The following is a 26,977-nucleotide window of genomic DNA, read 5'->3' on the forward strand; positions in this document are numbered from 1 at the left end:
ATTTGGGGATCTTTTTTATCTTTTCTTTCTCTCTTTCCCCTGCCTCTTTGTCCAAATTCCTCCCTTCTCTTTCTCATCTCCTTCTTCATATCATGATGATGATGATGTTATTGATTTAAAACAGTTCATCTCTACATGAAGAAAAGAAACATTTTCTGTTTTTTCATATTTGTTGAAAATTATTTTACAGGCCAATGAATGTCTAATTTAAAAATTCATATTCATTTAAAAAATACATTTTCTGTTATTATTTAATATTGCATGGTCTCTGAGACAGTACTTATCATTTTTTAAAAATTATATGTTCTCTATTATACTGAATTTTGGCCTCTTCCAGGAGGAGAGAGGTTCTTTCTTCTCCCAGAGCAAGCAAACAGTAATACTGTGAACTGCCTGTGGAGAGGGCTAACTGCCAGCAGCCTCTAGCCAAAAGCCCTCAGTCCTACTTTCCATAAGGAAATGAATTCTGCCAACAACCTGAATGAGAAGATTCTTCCCAAGGCAGAAGATAATGAAATGGCGTGGCAGTGGTTAATTTTATGTGTCAGCTGAACTGGACTAAGGGATGCCAAGGCGGCTGGTAAAACATTACTTCTATGTGTGTCTATGAGAGTATCCTGCGACAAGATTAGCATTTGAATCAGTAGACTGAGTAAAGGATATCACCCTCACCAGTGCTGGTGGATATCATCCAATTCACTGAGGGCTCAAATTGAACAAAAACATGGAAGTAAGGTGAATTATCTCTTTTTGCTTGATCTGGGGCATCCATCTTCTCCTGTCCTTGGATGTGCGCACCTCTGGTTCTCAGTTGTTCAGACTCAATCAGGGCTTACACCAATGGCCCTTCAATTCTCAGACTTACAGACTTGGACTGAATTACACTGCTGGCTTTCTTAGTTCTCTAGCCTGTGGGACATGCCAGCTTTCATAACTATGTGAGCCAGTTCCTATAATAAATCTCCTCTTACATTTCTGTCTATGCATGTATGTACGCAAGCATCTGTCTATCTGTCTGTCTATCTATCTATCTATCTACCTACCTATCTATCTAATCAGTCTATCATATTGTTTCTGTTTCTCCGGAGAATGCTGACTAATACACACACTTTTATTTGAAAGACAATTCCAATAATGCAGAAACCCATATTCAGTGAAATAACACTTCCAGACAAACAAAAATTAAGGCAATTTTTCTTCATCAGTCTTATTGATGAGGGAGAATGAAGTCTGGCTAACATATTGCTAGCATTTTGATAGCAGTTACGGTCTTGGGACCCTAAAAGAGAGAATCTAGCTAAGCCATTCCTGAACTCCTGACCCATGAAAACTGTAAGACAAGTAAGTGTGTGTTGTTTTAAGCTGCTATATTGGTGGTAATATTTTATACAGTCATAAAAAAGTAATGCATACTCTTACTATATGAAATGTGCTCTTTATCTCTAGTAATGATTTTGACCTTAATGTCAACTGTATTTATGTTACAATAAACATACTTGTTCAGCTTCTTGTTGCTGTTCTTAGCGTTTATTTGCATGGTATATCATTTTACATTATTTTACTTTTAACCTCTAGTGCCTCATATTTAAAGTGTATCTTTTCTAAGAAACATGTGAATTTGTTTCTGTGATTGTTTTGTTGTTACTGTTTTATCTAGTAAGAAAATGTCATCTTTTATTTGGAATGTTCATTGAATTTACAGACACTAATCGCTGTAAATCTTTCTAACCTCTTTTACGTTCATCTTTCTCTTTTTTGCACTCTTTTACATAAATTATTTTTATTTTTTCCGTTCTTCTCTATTCTTTTGTTACTTATACATTCTTTTACTGTTTTTTGTTGACTTACTAGATATTAAAACAATCATTCTTGAATTAATATACTTTAATATAATTAGTACTCATTTCCAAGAAAATTCCATTTATCATCCTCCTGCTGTTTCTGTCATTGTTGTCATGCAGTTTAATTCTGTATAATATTTAAGCCCCAGTAGACATTAGTATTATGTACAGTCAATTTTCATTTAGATTTACCCACATAATATTATCTTTCAATCACTGTTTATTCCCTCCTCCATTTGTGGTTTTCTGCATGGAATAATTTTATTTTGCTTGAAATACTTTAAAATAAGATTGAAGAAGGAAAGTGGTCTTTGTCTTTGTTTGCTTATAAACATTGCTGTTTCACTAACTATGGGTTTTGGGGTTGACAAATATTTTCTTTTAATTAAAGATGATTTTTTACTGTCTTCTGGTTTCCATTTTTATGTTGGAAAGTCAACTTTCAGTTTTTGTTTAGCTTCTTAAAAGGTAATAGATATTGTTTAGTTTGTTTCTAATAAAGAATGCTTCTTTATCTTTAATTTTAAGCAGAGTTAAGATAGTGAGACATGCCTTTTTGTCATTTACTTTCTGTTTATTCTGTCTACTTGGGTGCCTCGCATTTTTAAATATGTGGGTTGATGTATTTGGTCAGCCTTGGAAAATCACAGCTACCATGTTTAAGTGATTATTTTTGACCATTCTTTCTCCTCTGCCTCCTTGGAGACTCAATTTACATGTATGTTAAATGTATTCATTGTGTCTCATAAGTCGCTTCCTTTCTTTAATGTATCTTCTATCTCTTTTGTTTTCCATATGAAGTCTGGATATTTACTGATGACTTATTTTTTGGTTCACTTACTCCTTCTGCTATCTGAAGATAAACTGATTTATTAAGTTCTTAATTTCAGTTATTTCGGTTTTTATTTCTACAGTTTCCACTTGAATCTTATCACATAGAATCTAATTCTCAGTGAGTTCCTTTATTCTATCATCTATTTTCTTGAAGTAGTAACAGTTATTTTAATAAAGCCTAGTAAATACAATGTATACAGTACTTACATTTCTATTTGAGCCCACCTTCTCCCCACTGTATTCATTTGTTTATTCATTCATTCATTCATATGTGTGTGCATTCATTCATTTAGTTAGTATGCCTGGTAATTTTTAAATTAAATACCAGGTTCATTCATTCTTTCATTCATACTTGTATGCATTCATTCATTTAGCTAGTTAGTATGCCTGGTAATTTTTTATTAAATGACAGGTATTGGGTATAAAAATTATAGAGGCTATGGATGGTCTTTTTCTTTCTTGAGGGAAGATTTACTCTATTATCTGACAAGTAGCAGATGAATAGATTACCTGAATCCAGTTAAGAATTGGGGAATTTCTAAGCTATATGGCAGGGTTTGCAAGTCTTATTTCTGATGTGAGGATGTAATTGTCTAGGTGTTCCAAATGTGAGCATTGGAGTATTTACTAGGATTCTCCTTCATGATGAATATTGAGTTTTAGTTTTTCTGTGACCAGCACTTTGGGTCTGTCAAAAAGTCCACTATAATTTTAGCTATTTTCTGCATGAATTCTTACATTTTGCCTTATGCATCTTAAAAATAAGCAAATGCCTTAACATTAAATTATGTGCCAAGTATTGGGCTAACTTCGTTGTGCCTCCTTCTGGTGAGAAGGCCCTAGTTACCTTCACATCTTTCAACTCCAGTTTTTGTCTCCTTGCCCTAGTGTACTTTATAACATTTTTAATGGTTTCTCGCCTCTTAGAAGCTGCCCATTATCCTCTTTCTTAGCCATATACCAAAAATAGGCAAATGCCCCAAAGGGAAAAACAACGTGTAGAAAATTGTGCTCAACTTAGTGAGCTTCTCTTCTTTCCATAGTATCACCCCTCATGTCCTGGCTGCTGTAGCAGCTTCTCTACACTTTCAGAAAGAGTCATTTCTGTATTTTATAGTGCTTTTGTGATCGCTTCCATTGGGCAAGTTCATATGCTTCAAGTTATACTGTCATGGCTGAAAGTAGAAATCACCTACAAGAACATATATTTAATTTCAAAAACTATATATAGTTTCCTGGATTCTTCAGTTGCATGATAACATGCTCTGTTTTAGCTAGATAGCATCACCTTGATCTTGATGAAGATCCCAATTAGAATCTTAAAGGTCCCTTCTGCTTGTTGCATAGTATCTGTTTTTTTTTCCCCTTGCATTAATTGTCCTCTGTATTCATTATCTTTCAGTTCTGTGCCTCAAATTATTTATTAATTTTTGATTCATCATTTATGTCTATTTTTTTTATGGACAACTAGTAGAGGCTTGTTTCAAGCAGTTATGTGTGTCTATTTACCTAAAAGACTGCTTTACTGAATGGAAAGGTTGCTGTGGTTTCTGTGTAAGTAGAAAATCTGACCCATTGTCAGGATTTTTTTTTATGGTGTCTGGGCCTAGGGTAGGAAGATATGCTTAGGACTCTTGTAACTGCCCAAGTGAAAAGCATTTTCTCTATGAATGAAGTAGTTTAACATGTTTTCCCTCTTACTTGGAGCTCCCTTCATTTCTCTCTGAATTGCTTTTGTAGGTTTGAAGTTCCTGTGGCTCACTTTCCTCTCAACAGCTCCGTCACCCACACAGTGGATCCTTCCCAGGAAAATAATTTCCTCTACTTAAGAAGCGCTCTAGTTAGATCACCAGCTAGGAACAAATTCTATATGCAGAGGAAAGAGGTATCTCCCCAGTTAGGTAGAACCATCTATTAAGATAACCTGCAGATAATCCTCCAGCGAACCATCCTGAGAGGTTTCCATCAGTCCTTTGTTGATAGATATTTATTTTTGTTTGGACTTTTTTGTGGCTCCAACTGGCAGCCATCTCTCAGGTGTATATTCTCCCTTGTGTTTTCTTCATCTACATAACCATGTCTGCTTTTGTCCTTGCAAGTTACATCAGTGGGTTAGCTTCAGTTTGGTCTGACAAGTTGCACCTTTTGCTTTATGGTTACTTCTATTAAGAACCTATCATTTGTGGCATCTAGACTTAAACTGGGGAGAAGAAGATACTGTGCGTGTTCAATTTTTGGCTTTTAAATAGTATCTATTTAACAATAAATAGTTAAATTCATAACAATATGTATTTTATAAATTTGTATAGAAATATAAATGCATAGCATTAAAGCCTTGCCTGGAATATTTGTTTATACTTAACTCTACTGAAACATCCTAGAAAGATGGCCATGAATTCATAACCTTAAGCTAGAATTATAATCTTTTTACACTTTGGACTCATGATTATATGTCATCAAATATGTACAATCTGTTTGCTATAATGACTGATTCCCCAATTTTACTGAAAGCATTAATGAAATTTGCAGATGCCTTGCTTTTCATGTATCCCCTCTTATCTACACTAAGTTTATTATATTTACTTTGAACAAATTATATAGTTAAATCCTTCTTTTACAGCATATTTATATTTTTCTGCTGACTGCTTATTCACTTCATTTTCATTGCCAAGTTAATTAAATGAGTTACACATAATTGACTTTGTTTTTTAGTGAGAATTAGGAAACATTTGAGAAGAAAGTTGGTAAGATAACAAAATACTTTGAAAGCATATGCTGTGATCAGAGCATCCTGTGGAAAGCAGTAACACATAAAGCAAAGATAGCTACAAAATATGTAACAAGCCCCCACTGTTATTTTAATTTCTGGATGTACCTGATTTAGTACAAAAATGTATTGAGTACCTACTAGGTATATAACATTCTGCAAGGTGATATGGAAAGACTGGAAAATGAAAAAGATATAACTCCCTTCCTTCCTCCCTTTATTTTTTTTCTCCAGTTTTATTGATATATAAGTGAAACCCCCATCCCACCTTTTGAGATCCTAGGCTGGGGGCTAGAGAAGAGCAATGTGAAGCTACAGACAAGCACATGTGCAATTTGACTTCAATATATTAGGATTTCAGTGGAGATGAGCAGAGCCCTAAGCTGGCTCATAGCAGAGATATCTAACAGTCTGGAAAGTCAGGCGGGCTTCTCGAAGAAGGTGATACATAATGAGGGAGCACACGTCACACAGGGCTATGAAGAAATGTGTACAGAATTCTTTAACTCACGGAGTATTTATGATTTGCCAGGTACCATGTTGGGTACTTTTCAGTGATATCCCACTTCATCCTCACAGCAACAGCCCCATTGTTCTCCACATCTTACCGAGAAGGCAGCTAAGACTCAAAGTTCAGTGGTGTTATTGGGATATTATTTTAGTAGATGACCTTGCCTCCTACTTTATCAAATTGAGTTACTTCAAAAGTGTTCCTTTCTACCACAAAATTTCTAACTCTTACAACTATCAACTTTCTCATGGAAAGAAAATGTTCCTCTTTATTTGTAAAGGGAACCCTATCTTTAGTTTTCTAAGTCCCATTTCTCTATCTTTATTTGTTGATTTATTCTACAAATGTTGATTTATTGCTTATTATAATGCCAAGCAGAGAAATTACACTGCTGTTCGGAACAGATTCCCCTTCATAAAACTTAGCAATAACCAACAAGAAGGCAAACTGGTTTCTTATTTTGATAAATTCTATCAAGGAAACAAATGGTATGCTGTGATAGGTTCTGATTCCTGGGCAGACTGCCCCAGAGAGTGCTATTGGAAGAAACCTTTTAGAGAAGGAAATGCTGAAAATGAGACCTGAGGCATGAAGATTATCCAGGCTGGGAGCAGCATGTAAATATGTCCTGAGTCTCAGCCTGACTTGGGGCAATTCAGGGACATCAGTGCAGCAGCGAGGGTGCGGAGAAGGATATGAGCAGAGTTGGCAGTAAGATGGGGCATGTTTTGTTGGGATGGAAGCAAGGCTCACTCTGTCCATTATCTTACTTCTTACTAGTGATTTTCATTTTTGTCTTTCCGTTTGACATTTCCCTTCATCCTACAATTATGTTAATGTCTTTTATTCCAATTAGATTCCTTGCTTCTGCCACTTCTTTCTCCTACTGTTCTAGCTCACCAGTTCTCTTCAAGGCTAAACTTTTCAAAAGCATTTTACAGCGGTTACTTCCTTCCAGTTGTTGCTTAATTTGTGGGGTCTGGGCACAATACTCTTATCGATCTACAGAAAGAGCTTTCTTGAAATGACCCCTGCTTGCTAAATCCAGTGAGATTTCCCGGGGAAGGGCTTTCCTTCTACATTTCTTTAGCCTTTGGACTCCACTCCTGGTTTTCTCTGCCACATCACAACTGTGGTCCTATTTGCTTTCTAGACACCACTGCCCTATCTCCTTTGAACGGACCTCTTCCTCCTGTTCCGTAAGTGCAGACATTTCCCAAAGACTCTGTTCTTGCTCATCTTTTCTCCTCATTCCCTGTGTTCTTCCTTGTTTGTATCGTCTAATCCTTCGGCTTCAACTATGATCTTCACCTGGGTAGTCACAAAATCTGAATCTTTACTTCTGATGATTCTCTTGCACTGTCATATTTAATTTCTAAGGACTCATTGGCTACCTGTACCTGGATGTCACTCAGGCACTAGTGACACAGAAATATATATTATCTCTTCTTCAAGAATGAATTTTATTTCTCTACTTCTATTTAGGGGGATATTACCATTTAATATATTTATCTTTCACTCCTTTCTTCACTCTCACTCTTCTCTATTTCTCACCTTCAGCTAATCAGCCTTCCTGATATATTTTCAGTAAAAAAATAAATAAAATAAACTCTTCTATCACTTTTTGTACCTTTCCATCACCAAGTCCCCAGATTTTCTCTCACAGTGTTCACTTTTTCTTCTACCACGTGATACAACTTCTTTAAAGACTTTGCTATTCAGCTCATCTCTTTTCTGTTCTGAATATTCCCCCTGTCTGCTGGACTTCCCCATCAGAATACAGAAAGACTGTTACCACCCGCATCTAAACAAAGGCAATAAGAAATGACAAAACAGCAACAGAAACAAAGCAAATCCTTCTCTTGATCTTACATCCCTCTTCTGCTTCTGCACAACTTCTCAGCCTTCATTTAAAGCCAAACTTCTGGAAATAGTTGTATATAAATGATACCAAATCCTTCACTTCTGTTTACTCCTAATCTCGTTAAAATCTAGCTTTTGCCATAAACTCCACTAAAGCTATTTTTGTCAAAACCCAACGGCCTCCAGGTGGTCAGTTACAAGGATCACGTCACTCTTGCCGTGTGGGCTCCCTCAGAGAAACTCAGCGTGTTTGTGCTTTTCCCTTGTAGCATTGTCCTCTTTTTGCTTCTGGGATACGTCTTTGATTTCTTTGTTTCCTGTTGTTGCTTTAGCAGATGCTCTTCAGGCTTTCACAAGTATTATGATTTTTTCATCATCTAGAAGTTTAACATTCATTGATACAACAGAAAAATCCCAATATTTTCATCAAAGATAAGCGTGAGATTTCTGAGTCTGCGGTCTGTTTTCCCCTGTGTGGCAGAGGTTTGAGTACAAAGTGCTTTCTGCATTGATATTCAGTCAAGGGAGAGACTAAAGAGTTCAACTCGTGCTAGACCTTGTGGAGGAATGGAGGAGTTGTTTAAGGCAGAATACAATGTGTGGGAAAGTCCTTGATGCCTTCAAAATATAAGAAAGGTATGAATAAGAAGAAATTCTTAACATTCTCTAGACAGCATGCTGGAATTCAACAGTCAGCAGTATTGTTGTACTTCTTTTTTTCCGTAGGGTAACTTCTTATCCTCTTTTATTAACTCATGCATTGAAAATATTTCTGAGCTCCTTCCATGATAAGCGCCTCAAAGAAAAATAGGCAATCTCTGTTAGACATAAAGTTGGCAGAAGCTCATTTTCCATTTCGCTCTGAGCTTTCTCGTTTTAAAAGTTGTGTCTTTACAGAACTCGGTTTCTCTTTGACATGCTGTAGTTTTTCTATCTTTCGGTTAATTTCTGGTGTCATAATGCCCAGTTTTAATGACATACATTTGCTTTGTTGTGTTGACGTATTTTTCAGCCTGACAGTACAGAATGAAAGCAATCAGTGAGGATAGAATTTGGAATATTATTGCTTATGTTTACATTTTGACTAGTAACTGATTCCTCCGAATCTCCCCATTTTTCTCCTCCTTTTGCTCATTAAAAATTATTTGATTTATTACTTCTGGACAAAAGATAAATCATTTTGCCTAGTGTACCTTTAAATCAAAACCAAATAAGAAAAACTGGTATAATACTCTATTGAAGACTTACTTATCTTATTGAAAGGAAGTTGGAGCAATAGGGCACATCTAGTCGGCTCTATGACAACAAAAATGTCTTGGCTAAGGGAGTGTCCTCATTAGTAAAGAGAAACTTCTGGAACTCCTGCTGTAACAGTTTGATCTTGCATTGATCTAGCTCAGCCATGCTGAGCCCACTCCTCACTTGCCCACCAAAATGAGGAGGAATGGCGCTTCCAATGCCATCTGGATTTGTCTCTTCTCCTTGCCACATTCCAGTGCGATGAGGAAAACTTTGAGTTAGAGCACATCTCAGTCAACAGGGCAGCTGTTGCTCCTGCTCGAAAACAGCTCCTGCTCGAAAGGATTCTGCCCGCATTCTATCCACAAGCCCTCGGCAGCCCCAGCCAGCAATGGAAAGCGACCCTGTACACTCTGGAAGACAGCTCTCGAAAACACATTCTGTATGTCACAGTGATGCATCACCTTATTTCAGGGATGGGGCTCTGCCAGGACAACCAGTTGCTGAGAGACAGAGCTCATCATTTTGAAGGGCTAGGTGAAGGCAAATTTCATTTCCTCCAGGAGAAAATGTCACCACCACCATTGGTAAGCACATGGGATTCAGAGTGAAATTTGGCTACACCTTCACATTAAGTTGCTTCTGGAAGAGAAAGACATGATTTATGACCAAAGAGCCAACGTTTTCCTGTAGGGGTTTATTTCATTTATGAAGAAAAAGAGATAGATATTTAAACAAGAGGCTTGCTAGTTTTTGTTGATGATCAGAAAAATTCCCCTCCCATTTTGGCTGTAATAAAAAAAAGGTAAACTGAATTAAAAAAAAAAACAACTTGTGATTTCTGTGCCAATGACTGAGAGGTAGGTGATTAATATCTCCCCAAACAAGACAACAGCACTTGGTTTCTAGATACCAGGTTTTATGTTACAGTTCTTTTTTTTTTTTAATTGAAGTACAGTCAATTACAATGTGTCAATTTCTGATGTACAGCACAATGTCCCAGTCATGCATATATATACATATATTCATTTTCATATTTTATTTCACATTTCTTAATGAACATTGAGTTTCAGGTCAACACACACACACAGAGATACACAATTTTGCATAAAATTAGAATTATTAAATAAATGCCCTTAAGTCAGGGAGCTCTTCTTTTTTTACATTTTATTTGAGAACATCACAAATACTACTTTATGGAGGGCATGTTTTATTACACCAGGTGTTTTTTAACTAAACAAGTTCAGTAAAGTAAATGGGAAGTAAATGGGAATGTCTTTTTTTTTTCTTGAGTAACGATTTGATTAGACAGTTTGCAACACTTTAAAAGACACTTTGCTAAGTATGTTCTTAATTTGATGAATCATCAGGTAAGCTCTGCTTTTTGATCAAGGAAATATTTTTCTCCATGTCAGTTCTTACAGATATGCTATCAGCATGCGTACATAAAATGTAAAAAACATAAACCCTATACTCATCTCACTGTGTTGTGACACATTGGTGTTTGCTCAGTTGACAGTAGCTGCTAATACCACTGCTACTCTTTTCTAGAAGTTTAATGTGCGGTTCCTCTTATTCTCCCTCAATTGTATGCCATCTTACTGTATTTGTCTCGTTCACCCCAGTTTGCAAGGTCTGTTTTTAATTCCTGTATCCAACCTGTTTGTATCTCTCCCAGATTTATGCTGTTTTCCCACTCAATGAGCACTACAAAAAGGTAATGTTGAATCAGACAGGCATGATGGCAGAACTCTGTTAGGTAACAGTTAGAAACCTCTTCATCCTTACCTGCATAATCAACGTAAGTTTGATATGTTCATTCAGCACGTCATTAGCTCACCCATGTGTCTACATCCTTCTCCATGCTGTAGTCTCTCACCTATAAATAAGAAAACCCTGAAAATACCATTAAATTACATATACTGGGACTATGGCATCCACAGAATCAACCACTTTAATAACTCTACACGTGAGAAAAACAAAACTAAACTAGATACAAGCAAGCAAAAGGTTGGAAGGAATTTGCTTGAAGCAAGAGGTACAGAAACCCAGTGAAACATAATTCAGTGTGGGAATTTTAATTCCGTTCAATACATATCCGTTGCATTCTGCAAGATGTTGAACCTCAAAGAAGAAGAGGAGCCCACCTACAAGCCTTAATTTTTCTGAGACTCTCTTTCTGGGCCCCGCTCCCCCTGTTGTGTGTTAGGCTCAGTGTCTGGCACCACATTGGTCTTGTTCACGCCACTGTCTATTTGTGTGCCATTTACATCACTTGCTCTTGTTATCCAGTAGTGCTTGATGAGAAAGTCTTGGCCGCCCACCTGTATTTTCTCTGCGCCCCTTCTCCTGGTCTGTGTAATCATGGCCTAGCAGATGGGAGAAGTAACCCATCTCAGAAGAGATTGTACTGATTAGGGGGTGGGTGGGCTATCTATGAAGTTTTGCTTTGGAATCTTACTGAGCTACTTTTCAACAGGAAGATAATGTTTTGCATTCTTCAGATGGGTACAATCAAGCCATAGTAATGATGGAAACCCTTAGAAAATGAGCGGAAGGTAAATTTAGTAACAGGCTCAGTCATATCTTGTACAAGTAATAAGTGGCCCTTTTGAAATAGGACAAAGCTGATCACTTCATTTTTTGATTAGATTGTTCCAGTTGTAGCCAGGGGATCAGTTAATTCTCTGATAATTCTCAAGACACATTTAGAAAATCAAACTAAGATGCAGAAAATAGAATCCAAACAACACTTGCCTATCTGGTACATAGAGTGCTAATTGACCTTTCTCCTGTTATATTCAAGGTAATTAAGGAAGATAATTGTATCTTAAGAAACTTAGGACAAACTAGAGGAAAAAATAGTAACAGAAAAGATGATAGATATATTTTGCCTTAAGGAAGTCATGTTATATCATTTGTGACTAGGTCTCTATGATGCTGGAAATAGGTGGTAATTTTTCCAAATACAGTGGTATACAGTGCATATTATACAGTTCATGGGAGGTTCAGATTTCTTAATTCCTGGTAGATCTTTCACCATGAAAGTTAGGTGAGCATCCATAGTTCCCATTCATTTCTTTCCAAAGAGAAACATGGTGGTTTTTGTTGTGTAATAATTTCTGAGGGTCAAACTATACATCCATTTTTGGTGAGGCCAGGGCAGGCAAATCCTTACATTTGTGAGGAAAAATGATAGACGCTTCCTTTAGGTGCTGTTGTGTTTATCTCACACACCTCAGCAGGCTTGATTCTGACCATCAATAACCTGAACATCACTTAGTTTCAGAGTACAGTGGACTGAATCACACTGACAAGAAACCATATTTGCATACTCCTTTGTGTCTAAGCCTGAAACTGGCAAATGACTCAAGTTGCTTTGGTGATGCCAGATAGATGGCTTTTTCCTGCCTGCAAGCCTCGGATGATGCAGTGAATCTTCTTTCTCATCCTTGGAGAAATGCAATACTCGGTCTTGCTTCTGTTCTTTCTGAAGGATACTCATTTGGAGAGCTCAGCAAATTCCTGGTCTGTATTTGGTTAGTGGACGGAGATGATGCGCTCAAGAGTTTTATGAGGTTAAGGACATGGGGATTAGGGGGAACATTAAAAGGAAGGGAGCTCAGGAAGAAAACGATGTTGGGGGATGAGGGATTTACTGAGAGACAAGCAAGGAGAAATTTGTAGTTTGAAATTTTGGAAGCAATACACCAGCAGTGGCAGCTTGCTTGGGTCTCCTTTTCCTTTGAACAAACAAGTCATTTCTTCTGTTAATTTTCATTTCATTAACAATCAATTAATTGACCTTCTGGTTGACATTCGAGCAACTCCTCACCCCCACTGGGTTTTTTCTTCAAGATTCAAGCACAAGCAGAATCAGGAACTTTACTGAAGTGTTCCAATTGCCCTCATTAGTTCTGCTATGATCACAGAATTTATGATGCATCATTCCTGACAATTCTATTTGGAAAATATTGCAATGATCACATCATTACTTATACAACTACAGTAAGAAATCATCCATCCTGAAAAATTTCTGGAGCTCTTTTTCTTGCCTAGCTACCACACACAAACACACACACACAGGCTCTAATGAACTGAGTGAGTTTAATGCTTGGTTTCAGTTCCACAGTGTGGCATGTTTTCCCCCAAAATATGGACTGACTCGATTTTAGGAAACAGTGGGGTCTTTTTTATTTTTTAACATTTTGCCTTCAGAGTTACATCAGGCACCCTTGACTCCTGCTCATCATTGTGCCTGATGGCCAGCAGGGTCCTTATTTTCTACTGAGTGCAGCGTTTTGGTTGAAAAAGCTAACTGAGAGCTCAGGCAAACCCCAGCTCTGCCATTACCTATCTCATTGCCTTAGACATAATACATGAGCTCTCCGAGTTGAATTTATTCATATATGATAATAGTATTTAGCTCATAATATTGTTGGAAGGATGACATGAGGTAGTATAATTCTTAGCTCATAATAATGTTTCTGGTATACACTTACAAAAATTGTAAGAATATGCACATGAAGAATGGAATTCAGGTAGCTCACAGCGAAAAAAATATGACAATGAATATATGTACGTTTATGTATAACTGAAAAATCATGCTCTACACTGGAATTTGACACAACATTGTAAAATGACTATAACTCAATAAAAAAAAGTTTAAAAAAGTGGACTTCAAGAAAAGGACTCAATCTGAAGAAGGGAAAATTCAGATTCAAATTTATATATGTGTCTAAAAGTAGTGTATAACAGAAAGGAAAAAAAAAAAACAAAACAGAAGCTCTCCAGTCAACTGGCTCCTTTAATATTGTATAATGTAGAGTGAGTCATGGAACCCCTTTGTGTTAGTTTTCTGATCTGGAAAATGCAACTAATAGGCTCTCCCTAAGGTGGTGGTTCATGATGAACGAGGTGCTGTGTAAGGTAAGCAGCGCAGTCCCCGGGGCGTGGTACACGTCATGAGTGTGTCCAGTGCACTCTTGAAAATGAAGGCTGGAACTTAGATGAGGGACCGGGCTTGAAGACCTGAATTTGGGATCGAAAATAAAGAAGGCATCTGTAAAAGCAAACAAACAAACAAACAAAACTGTAATAACACCTAGGATTGCAAGAAAATAAAAGGGTAATGGTTCCTAGTCTTGACCAAGTATTTCCATTTTGTATAGAATCTATGTAAGTCAAGATTTAGGTTCTTACTCAGACCCACTGAATTAGAGTTTCTGGGTTGAGCGCCAGAGGTGATGCTTATACAATCAGCTTTGCATGTAGGCATTAAGGAAGAATTTAGGAAATGATCTCCAATTCAGAAGCAGTCCTAAGAAGAACGCCCAAGAGGCATGAAAAGCTCAAATGTTTGTAGGGCAGAGGCCAAGGGAGAGGAAAGTTTTAATAAAGAGATGGCCAACAAAAACACATTTTAGGAAAAAAATGTCAAAAATGAATAAAACAAAGCAAAAGCCTTAACTAAATATGACATGGCATAACATTTTTAAAAACTTATAAATAAACCAAATGTTTGGATGAATTTCCCTTGCCAACAACCAGGGTAAAAATCAATAGATAAAAATGTATTTGCCCCCCCCCCCAAAAAGCTGCTTTTTAAACAGCCTCTCACCCCTTTTTAGCTTTGGGCCATGAAAATCATTTGATAAAAAGATGGGATATGCAGTGATCCTTAAATGCATCTGAATTGTAAATTCATGTATCAAAAGAGAGAAACTATCAAAAAGTCCACACAACTGTATCACTTCACTGAAAAGCAGTGACTGTTGATAAAATACGGAAGAAACAGAAGTATATTTTTTGTACTCCTTGTAATGTCATGCAAGCTATTTATTTTCCTGGCCATTTGAAGCATACAGAGTGAGAACATCAGTAACTCCTAATTTTGTTATTTGCTCATGTTCAGAGACGTAATGAATTAAAAGATACACTGAAAATGCAAGAATCAGAAGTCTATTTTATGGTCTCACATTAGGAAAATAATTTAAAGGCATGAGACATTGAACGTAAAACCTTCTGTAAGAGGGAGATTAAAAACGATTAGCTTCCTCCACTGTTCCTCCGCTTTTCTGGGCGGATGCATGTACACTCACATTGTGTCATTGATTTATCCGTCTGGTGGAAACACTGTGCTGACTATCGTACCAGCCTCTCTGTGACTGGAATGCTCAATGAGCAGCTTGACAGTTGCCATGTTTCAGGATGTATCATTTGTAGACCCTTGGGAAGAACGTTTAACATTTCCTTAAAATTGACATGAGTTTTCACTAGGGTTACTGTCATTCCAACCAAGAGACAAATGTTGCAGACAGTAGCAGTTTGCATAAAAAGTTAACCTCTTTTAACTTGCCCTTGTTCTCATATGCTTATTCTGTGCAGAGGCTGTGAGAAAATAATGTACGTATTTTCAATTTTGGAATATTTTGGCAGTGCTTCCTGGAATTTGGGTTCTAAATTATCTCTGGAGTGTAGCTTTTTACAGTTAAACGAGGTCTGGATGGAGCTCACAATCACTGTTTGATTGGTCAAGTTGTGGACTATCTGATTTATGAAATAGGTACACTTCAGGTGTTAGGAATCATTCTGAAGTATCATCACAGCCCAGTCCTGAGCTATGGATTTCCTGGAGATTTGACTGACTAGCTATAATTTCCCTTCTTTAACCAGGCGAAGATGACGTAGTATCTGCCCCAGATGGAATGTCTTCTTTCTGGGAAGCGTTCACAGTGCTCTCACCACTAATTGTGTAACTCAAGTCAAACTGCTTTGCACCTTCAGAGATTGAGGGCTTATGCTGCCATATTCATGGACAAAAGTTGGCATGGAGTGTCAAAGCAATGTCCGTAAGAAAAGAACAGGAATGAAACACGATAGTTTCATTAGGATTATGTCTGCCATGAACTCCTTATATAACTCTCTACCAGAACAAACCAAATCATGTTTTAACTTTTGCCTGTGGTTGTAAGCACTGGCATAAGCACATCATTGTAATCCAGAAGTGCACTGTATGAGGTAGACACTGAATGATGCTTGGGAAATGCATCAATTTCTTGTTCAGTTTATTCTCTCATTTAAAAAGATTTGGTGCACACCTGCTATATTCCTATTGATAATCTAAACATAGGGTGGATAGCCATACACTAATCTGACAATGCCCCAGTTTTTTTGGAAACTTCCAATTAGTGGAAGTGGAGTGGGATGGGAGTAGAAGAAATAAGCAAGATGAATAAGATAATTTCGGCAGTATAAGTTAGACAGAATTACAGTCTTCAAGTGAAAAAAATAAATGAATGAGTGGCCAGGGAATCTAAATGCAATGGTAGTGATTGCATAATGGGGTGGCGAAGTGGCAGCTCCTCTCAACCACCAAAGGGAAGCTGGGTGTGGTTGCTGTAACAGACAGAACAGCATTAATCCCACCCTACTCCCACCTCCCAAAAAAGACTAGCTTAAAATGGACTGATGAGCACTTTTAATACAAGCTGTTGCCTTGAGTGAGAGTAAAAAAAATAAAATAACTGAGCTTAAGTTAGAGCACAGTTTCTTTTGGTTTATTTATTTCATTTCATTATTCTCATTCCTTTTCTTCTTTTATTATTATTATTTTAGATTATGTGACGGCTACATATAGGGACAGCTTGGCAAACATTAAACTGGGTTACCAAAGTGAAGTTACATAATGCTGATTCTTGAGCTGTTTAAAAATAGACAGTACTTTTGTGAATTGCTTGGTTTAGGTGCTAATCTGCCTGGAGGCAGGGAGATAGGCAGGGTGACCTCAGAAGGACTTTTCCAGCCAAGGCTTCTTGTTTTTGCACTCAGCATTTAGACTAACTGCAAAATTAGAGGAGCTAGAAGCACCAAATGGCCAAGGATGTAAAAGTTTGATAACAAGATAGAATGAGTAAAATTCTCTGACATCAGTGTGTACTAAAAGTGAAACATCAATTTGTTTGGGGACAATTTCCCTTTTCTCCCCAATATACATTTCATTTAGAAGAAGACTCTGTAGCATAGAGCAAATCATCCTGTGAGATTAGTAGGAAGGGGTCCCCAAGGCACCAGGCTCCAAACTACAGCTTTCCTGATAAACCATCACTGACAATGGCAATGAAAACCTGAAGGGAAGTTCTGTGAGCAAGGGCTACTGACCTTATCTATGACAAAGGCCACAGAGACCCCCTATCCTTTCAAGACCTTTAACTATTCATCATGATTATCTGTGAGCAGAAAGATGAGGCTAACTCAAATCATGGTCCATAAACTCAGATGTTCAAGAAAGTCCATTTATCCATTTTTTTAAATTAAAAATCTGATTCTTAGGTTCCTTACCATAAGCTGACAGGAAAAGTAATATTAAGTATTATTTGGATGGGCTTGCCCAGAATTGTGTGAAAGTCTTAGAGACTCTAGTGTCAAGGCTGTGGGCACATCCATAGGTCCATTGGTCATTGGTCACCCATGGTTGTCAACGAGATGCCCATTGTTCGCAGTCTCCATGGCATCTCTAGACATAACTTTTTTTTCCCTTTGTTGAAACAGGCTTTATTATATTTTAAAGAAGTTTTGAGTTCACAGCAAAGTCGAGCAAAGTACAGAGTTACCATATGCCCCTTGCTCTGTTGTTGCTGCTCTCCGCAACAACCCCCTCCCCTGCCCCATGCTCGAAAACTCCCACTCCCCAACTAGCCTACCAACATTCTATGTGTTGGGCATTATTGGTAAGTAAACGTGGGCACAACATGATATCCAGAGTCCAGAGTTTACATTAGGGTTCACGTCTGGTATTGTATGCTCTATGGGTTTTGACAAATGTATCTCAGCATGAATGTATCACACTGAATAGTTCCACTGCCTTAAATATCCTCTGTGCTCAGCCTATTTATCTCCCCACAACCCAGCCATAACCCCTGGCAACGCACTGATCTTTTCACCCTTTCCATGGTTTGCCTTTTTCCAAATGTTATGTATAGTTGATGCCCTAAGGTATGCTACTTTACCAGACTGGCTTCTTTCAGGGAGTAATATGCATTCAAAGTACCCCGCCTGTCTCCTCGTGGCCTCATGTCTGTCTCATTTCTTTTCAGTGCTGAAGAACATTGTGATGTGTGGATGGAGCCAAGTTAATATGTCTATTCACCTCCTGAAGGACATCTTGGTTGCTTCCAAGTTCTGGCAGGTATGAATAAAGCTGCCATAAATGTCTGGGTGCAGGTTTCTGTGTAGATGTAAGCATTTGACTCATTTAAGTCCATTGGTACCCGGGAGTATGAAAACACACACGGTGCAAATAGACGTACCTGTGCTGCTTTGGTGCTCTGCGTGGGGAGAAGGAAATTATGGGAAAACCAAAAGTTCCTGTGTCTGGGTTTCAACCGTCTTATAAACACCAGAAAACCATTCCCTTTCACATCTTAACAACTCCCCGAAATAGTGATACCAAGAATTAAGGAAATCATATCTCAGGCTTATATTCTTATCTGTACAATCTGCAATGTCTTTTTAACCTTAAGAAAATACCATTATCTCTCCTCTTCCTGCCCTTGAAGGCACTCACTAGCATAATTGCTTTAAAGGTTTTATGAAAGACAGGAAAAGAGATTTTAACTTTAAGAGGCTTCTGTTTTCCACTCTGTAAACATCTGTGACTAAAGGCCTGCCTTCCAGCTTGCAAAGAAGGAATGGAAAAGAAAAGGAAGAACCAGTACAAGTTCATCTCTCAGGAAATTATTCCTGCACAAAAACATAAATGTCAGGAAAGGAGAAGAAAGAGAAGGGAAGAACATTTAGTTCAGTCAAGCTTAAAAGGACTAGAACATAGTAAGAGCACCATGCTTAATAGTTCATATTTCCCTTCTTGACTATTTTCAGGTATATTATTTAGCCATATCTGAACTTCACTCATCTCACCCCTCTTTTTTTTTTTTCTTCCTATCTATTCCTTGAAAAGTACCAGGACAGGAAAAATCAAATGCAGGTTCATCCAAAAATATCTGTTTGCAGTGAAGTGAAAATCTCTTCTCTGCAAAAAACAGGCAAGTTTCCAGCCAGCCTTCTTCAGCTGCAAGGCAGCTGGTCATTTCTCCAATATTCTACCCCAATACATTGAGGCAGGCCAAGATGTTAGCTGCTGAGGTTAGCTGTTGAGGCCGAGCAACCCACGGCCAGGTACTCATCTGTTAGAGACAGAAGCAGCCAGGGAAGGTGTGGGAAACCTGCTGTTATGCAGGTGAGGACAGAAGGGAAGGGTAGCTGCCCACACTGAGGTCTGCAAAGTAGTCACAGAGGCTGACTCAGAATCTAGGGTGTGGGCCATAGAATTCCACTGATGGCATTTCTCAAAGACTTTCAACATGATATGAGCCCACAGCCAGTAGGGAGAGGCCTACAAAAGAGGGAAATGATGAGGAAATGCACTTATTTTTGGTTGTCCTGAACAGACTGCTCTTTCCGAGGGGAAGAAGAGGGGAAAGGGAGAGGACGGGATGGAAGTAAGAGATTACTAGCAGCCTACTGCTCACTGTTGAGTCTGACTGAGACTGAGGTCCAACTAGACGTAGCCAAGCCGGTGAAGGTCAGAAAGGAGTGAGGTCTGAATCAAATCTTGCTCTGAGGTGAGGTTAATGTAATCCAGAGTCTCCAAGATCAAAACAGTTAACTTGACAGAGTTCTTAAGGAACCACTGTGCCTTGTGAATAGTGAGTCTGCCCAACACACATTTACAGATTCCAGCTTTGACATACCCTAATCATTATTCTTGGTCAGGAAAAGACTCTGAAGAGTATAACATGTTTCTCTGAAAATGGTTGAATCTATCTAGATCAGGGATTGGCACACTTTTTCTATAAAAGGCTGGACAGAAAATATTTTAGAATTTGCAGGCCACATGTATTAACAGTACTCCCTCTCTTGCATATTCTTTGTTATTTTGTTTTGTTTCCAACACTTTAAGAATGTGAAAATCATTACTTACTTTGAGAGTTTTACAAAAATAAGCCTGGGCTAGATTTGACCCTGAGATCATAGTTTACCAGCCATTAATCTTAAAAAACAAATGGTTTGGAGGATGCAGTGAGGAGTAAAAATGGAAGGAGCTCCTGGGTGGACCCTAGTTTCCTACTACAATATCAGCACCCTAAGAGAGGTCATGTATATATTGATCTACCTGGAAATCGTCCAATTCCTCCCCTTTTGTCACCCACATCATGTCTGTACCCATCGTTCTATTAAAGACCCAATGAAACACCATCCTTTCTTCTTCTTCTCTAAATAATTCAATTATTTGTTTCCATGCTTTTGAAGATGACTCCTCTCCTGATACCTTTTCTTGTTTGTCAAATGCAAAAGCTTCCTAATTGCAGGGCCCAGTGCAAAGTGAAGATGTGGAACCCTTTGTTCAAATATTATTATGAATTGTAAGACAACATCAGAGCATTAAACCAAGCCTGAGGCTGTTCTGAGTCTGGGGTCATGTATCACTGCCCTGATACCATGTCCATGCAGACAACTTGATTGGAAGCAATGATATATTCCTGCTCTCAGAAGATGCAAATGCAAAGATGTATGTCAATATACCTAGTAAAGCACAATGCAAAAAACTAATTTACCAGGTTTGTTAAAACTCTCAAAAAAGAATTTTTTGTTATATGCTCTGTAAATGCTTTCATGAATATACTTTTTAAAAAACTTTATCTTCCTATTTGTAGATAAACTAAAAATCAGGAAACTAACCTTTCATTTCCTCTACAATCCTTCCTTCTCTGGGCTCATGTTTAGTATGGTGTTGGTCATCTAACAGGTACTTAAGAAATGTGCTGACTAATTTGTAAATGGTCAGAGAAAAAATTTTTTTTGCTCCTGTGATGTCTTTAGATTCAGGCAATATAAAATGGACTCAGCTTTGTGTGTTTGCTTTGACCATAAAAATATACAACCTTCTCTAGAATTAAATTAATATGTACATCTCTATTTATATTTGATTTCTTTAATTTTTTAGTCTGTGCTAATACTAAACTGAAACTTATTTTCCACAGTCAGAGGGAATTATTGCAGTTTAATTACTGTGTTACTAAAATGAAGTAAAACTCAAAAACTAACCACTGGCCTCCTCAGGTAGGTATTTGGTTTGAGTTTGTGTGAAGGTGATTAATACTCAAACACCACAGATCTGTTTGAGGTTAAGAGACGAAATAGACCATGAGTATTTTCAGTTAATTTAAACCATGTATGTGTAAGTACGAATGTACGTACTTAGTGTCAAAGATCTATGTTTGTCTGGAGAAAATTGCTTTTTCCCTCTTAATGTTTATCAGCAGAATTGCTGAAACACACAGTAACCATTTAAAGTCTAATCTGCTATTAAATTCAAATGAGCTATAAGTATAGACTTGAAATTCCTTTTCAAAAGTCCTATTGAGTTTCCTGATATTCTTTTTTATATTATTGTGATTATTATTAGTAGTAGTAATAGTAGTAGTAATAGTAGTACTATTTTGGTAGCCTGTCTTGGGGATAATTTTGAATGAGTAGCCTACAAACATAAGGTTTTTAATGTAGTGCAGAGTACTTGGAGGTGATGTTAAAAGCAAGTATTGATAATAATATTCATAATGTTAATATTTTGAGGAAATGAGGCAGTAATAATCCTGGGTGCTTCAGAAGACCTCTGAATTTATATCCATTTAGAATGTTCAGATTTTCAGAATATCATAGAATGCCACAGAAAAAAAAGAGATGGTACTTATCTTCACAGAGTTTAAAGTCTCACTGGGGAGACAAAACAAGCTAAATAAAAATTAAAAGACATATTAAAGAGTGAATAAATTTAAATGTCAAATAAGTGGGCAGTCATATTTTGAAGAATTTTGAAGAACTGGACACTTTCTAATTTACCTTAAGCAGGTAGGAAAGTGGATGTTTGCATTAGGTTGTTGTGTATAAATTCATCTCTTTTCAACTAAGTTTTTTTTTTTTTTTGTGCTCCTTTCTTACACATTATTTCCTGGACATGTAAGTAATTTACTTGGTGTTTTTTTCTTTATTATTATGTGTCCATTATTCTATTCTTCCTTTGCATATTGTCTCTCTGTATCATTATCATCCATGGAAGATACTAAGTTTGTAGGAGGTAAGAAAAGTGTTTCAGTTTCTTTTCAGTAAAAGATAGCCTAGAGACTTTCGAGTTCCTGATACATTTTTTTTCTAACTTCCTTTTTTAATGACCATCATGATATTAATCATGCAGAACTGTTAAAATAATTAAAACTAACTCTCAAAATAGCCTTTGGTTCATAAACTCAGTTTTTGAAATTGTGCTTATTTTGTAATTGTATATGGTATTCACATGGACTAGAATCAGAGAACGTGTAGAAGGAACATTTCAGTTTGCCACTGTCAAATGACGACACTCAAGACAATTCAGTAATGAGTCCCTCGCCCTTTCCTCGCGGGAAGACAGTGCACGGGCTGCGGCAGCGCCTCGCCTCACAGGCAGTGGGGCGCTCTTCTCGCGGGATTTGGGGAAAGCGCGCGCTTTCTAGCGCCTCAGGAGACGAAGGGGAGACGCTGAAGCGGCGTGTGGCACCGGCGTCGCCCTCAGGCCTTGTGTGGCAAGCTCAGGGAACGAGGAAGGAAGGATGGAGCCCAGAGTTGGCTTGGCTTTGGGGATTGGCTGACTGTTTATGCTGCATTTCTGGTCAAGCCGAGCGTTTCAAGGAACTCCAAGCTCGGTTGCCGGCAAGGCTCCATCTTGCGCCGGGGAGCTGGTTTCCGCAGTACCCTTATATTTTTGTACCCAAAGCGCTTTTGTGGGAGGCGTGCTGGCCGAGTCAGGGCAGAAGATCTGGGACTGTGCAAGCTCACGGAGCCGTGTGTAACCGCTGTGCTCACCTTCTCGTCAGCGCGACCGGCCCTCGCACGACGGACTGGAACGCCGAGCAGGCCGCGGTGATGAAGGGTGCGCTTGGAAGCGGGCCGATGGATTCTTCACGGAGAGGCCTCCGTGGGAAGTCGTGACAGAGGAGGTAATATTTGAAATAGGTTTGGAAGCAGGAGTGGAATTTCACCGAGCAGAGATTGAGGGCCTTCCAGTCAGAGTGAACCGTGTGAGCAAAGGCACAGAGACCTGACACTGCGTGGTATTTTTCTTGACTTTAAGTCTGAAAGTTTTTTTTGTTGGTAATCTGAGCTTTCTGTGCGTGTGAGGAAAGGTTCCAAGAAAATAGTGGGGGGCTTGGGTCAGAGAGGAAGTACGCCGCCGCTGCCCCCCCCCCCCCAACTGCGATGCTCCCGTCCCGTTATGAGTGGGATACATTTTAGCTGTCATTCAGGCGGCCTTGACTTTGCTTAGGGCTTTGGACGTGTGACAACGACTAGGATAATCAGGTACTCTCTGCCAGGAATCCAGCCCTTGAGCATAAGGGACACAAAGATGAAACAGGGATGGAGTCGGTCTTCAAGGGGATTGTAGCCTCAAAAAGACGATCTGTTTCTTTCTGCTTCCTAGAAGGCCTGGGCAGTCAGGTTTCTACTCGTTCAGAAGCTAGTTGCACCCTTTCCTAACAATAAATTGCTTTGCTTACGAAAGTGAGTTAGTACTGATTCTTCTTGTAAAGAGTCAGAGAACTTCCTCAGGCAGGTAAAAAGGGAAGTTGAGGAATGATGTTATGACTAACCTTAGACACTTAGAAGGAACGAGGCTATGGTCAGGTGAAAGCTTGGAGTAAAATCATAGCCCACCAAGACAGTAGAAGTTGTTGGCTGGAGTTTTGTCTTTTTAATTCTCCATTTGTCTGTTATGAAGCCCATTCAGTGGCTCATGATTAAAGCTGTGAAGCTATGTGAGAGTCAGGTATGCATCAGATCCCTCTTGAATAGCTCAATATGGAGTCTTGATGAATGTTAACTCTGTATTTATATTAAAAAAAAGACTTATCTGTAAGTTTTGGTGCATTTTAACGTAACTCACTGAAGTGATTTCAAAATAAAGCTAGAGATTATGAATTAAATGTAATTTCTCTCAAAATTTTAGCACTTACTGGCTTTCATTCTCCTTTGACTCTTCTAGACAGTCTAAATGAGTGTAAATTTGACTTTCATCTGTGTTAATTTGTCTGAAATCCATTTTTGATTGAGTCATTAGTTATTAATGTCACTGCAATGTTCCCTTTCTGTTGGGATTCTAATTTGGAAGAAAAATCTCTATTCTATGTCTTAAATTGTTTTGAGTATTTGGTTGTTGCATAAGTTCATGTATACAAGCAGGATGAACTTTTAAACAAGCACAAATAAGAACCCAAGCAAAGCTAGCTATTTGAAAATAGCCTGCTTATTTGTATGTATTGCAAGTTTAGAGAATCATTTACTTCAGTAATCAAAACCTTATACAAATGGTGGCTTTTCTTTTTGAACAAAATGCATTAATCGGGTAACTGCAGGAGATGAATTTTCAGTGCAAAAGAGGTCTTTATAAAGGCAGTTTTTTTGGTGATCAGATGTGTTCCTTCTGTAGTTAGTTATTTTTTCACTTGGAGACTGAATTATTTTATCTCATAGCTTGAAGTGGATTTGAGGGAGACTTTTACTTATTGAATGGTGTGATGAATTAATATATTATTGAATGCCTACTCAGTATAAAATGTTTTTGCAGATATAAAGATGAACAAGAAAATCTTGTCCTCAGCACATACAATAGTAGGGAAGAAAATATAACTCAATTACAACACATGAGATTGTAGCATTTCATAAGACAGATAAGAGTACACAGTAGTGATTCAGAGAAGGCTAAATAGCATTGGATTGAGGTCATCGGAAATGGCTTCTTGAAAGGAATTGTATTTGAAATGGTCCTTAAAGGATGGGTATGTTTTTCATCATCAGAGGAAGGAGAATAGATAATCTAGGAAGAGCACACAAAACATAGCCTTTTTTAATAGTTATAGCCTCCCACGTGTCACTAGAGTAAGGCAGAAATTGAGGCATTTAATGGGTTGTTTCAGGTCAGCTTCATTTGCTGCTTGCCCTAGCATGTGTAGGGAATACATTGCAGGGTCACGACATCACCATAATCACCTCCTGTCCTCTCAACCATTTCTGTCCTACAAAAGCCCATGCACATTGGATTTGGCATTAGAATGAGCAGATTTATCCTATCCTTGACACAAACTGAACTCTTAACATCTTGATGTCAGAAAACTGAAGGTATTGTTTAGGGACAAAAAATAAAACATTTGGACTAGAACATACAGAGTATTTTTCAAAAATGATTAATTTTTTAAAAGTTTTTTTACTGGGCGTGACCACTATGAGCCTGGAATGCCAAACAAATTTTAAATGTCATAGGAAAATTTTAGGCAGATTCATATTAAAATTTGTGATTCACAAAGACTCATTTATTACCAAAATGTAAGCTGTATTGGAGGGGAGCAATAATGGAGGTGGTTAATATTTGATGTGGTTCCATTTAGAGAATATCAAAACATTAAGCATCCAGGCTCAATAATACAGACTTAATTTTGTAAAGCGTATTACAGTTCATAATGGATTTCCCCATGCATTTCCTTATTTCATCTTTACAATATTATAAGGTAGTAGGTGGGAGAGATAGCCTGCTCTCCTCTATAATAAAAGGAATACTGAGACTTGAAAATGAAAAGGCTTGAACTAGTCACTCAGCTAATTAATGGTGGAGACGGATTGTTAAATTGCCAATCTAGCTCCACTTCTACTCTTAGGTCATGAAAAGATTATATCCATGATAATTACTGCCTCTCCCCACTTCCCTTGCCCTGAATAAAAATGATTTCTGTAGATGTTCATTTAAAATTATAGAATATGTAATATATGCACATTGTACACTATTCAAAATATATAAAAACATGTATAGTAAAATATAATTCACCTGTTTTTAAGTCACTCAGCTCCCCTCCCTCAAAAGTGAGTTGCTAGTGTCTTATTTCTTTCCAGTCATTTGAAATGTAGCTCCTACAGTTAGCCACTAAAGTCTCAGTTTACACATCTGTTAAATTGGTATAAAAATTCTAGGTCGCCTTCCATTCATCAAAGAGCTGAACTGAGACTTAACTGAGAATGCATGCATGTTCAGTTTGTGACATATTCAAGAGTTAAATGGATGTGCAAAGGCAATAATATAGATTTTGTACAGCACCTTGCTACTGAAAAGAGATTATATGAGCTGTAAGAGACTCCTAAATCTTAACCTGCTTTAATTAATATGAAAATGTCTAATATCTTATTAAAGTGTGCACATAGTGAGAGCTTAGTTATATAGATATGATTGCATAGAAAAAACCTAGAAGAAAATACTACCAATAGCAGTCGTTTCTGGAAGGAGGAGTTACAGTTGCAGGTTTTCTTCTTATTCTTTATGATAGTTTTTCATAGTTTTATGAATTCTGTAAATGAGTGTGTATATTACTTTTATGATAAGGAAAAACAATTCAAAATTAAATACACTTGAAAAATGTGGTCATTCTCTGTACAGATTTGGTATGCATGTGGTCTTTCATTGTCATAATAGAAAGATACAGTAATGAGCTAATTATTGAATTCCTGCTATATACCAAACATTGGGTACAGGCCTTTACATACACAAGCTTTTCAGCATAATCCTGTAAGTTATCCCCTTGATTGCATCCCTGTGCAGCAGAGAGAGGTTTTTCTAATATATCTGCAAATTCTCATTTCTCCCCTGTGTGAGACACTCTGATAATCTCCCGCTTCTTCATAGCCTACAAGGTCTGGTGGACGCCAGCCTTGCCTTGTATCATTTTCTGCTAGATCTGGTCCAGCTACAGTGGCCTAGTGCTGTTCCTAAAATCCTGTCCTCTGCCAGAATAATCTTCCTTCCCAGCTTGTACAATTTAGATCCTCATTCAACTGTGGTGGTCACAAAAA

Source organism: Vicugna pacos, chromosome 17, assembly GCF_048564905.1.
Source record: "Vicugna pacos chromosome 17, VicPac4, whole genome shotgun sequence".
In the NCBI taxonomy this organism is placed as follows: Eukaryota; Metazoa; Chordata; class Mammalia; order Artiodactyla; family Camelidae; genus Vicugna; species Vicugna pacos.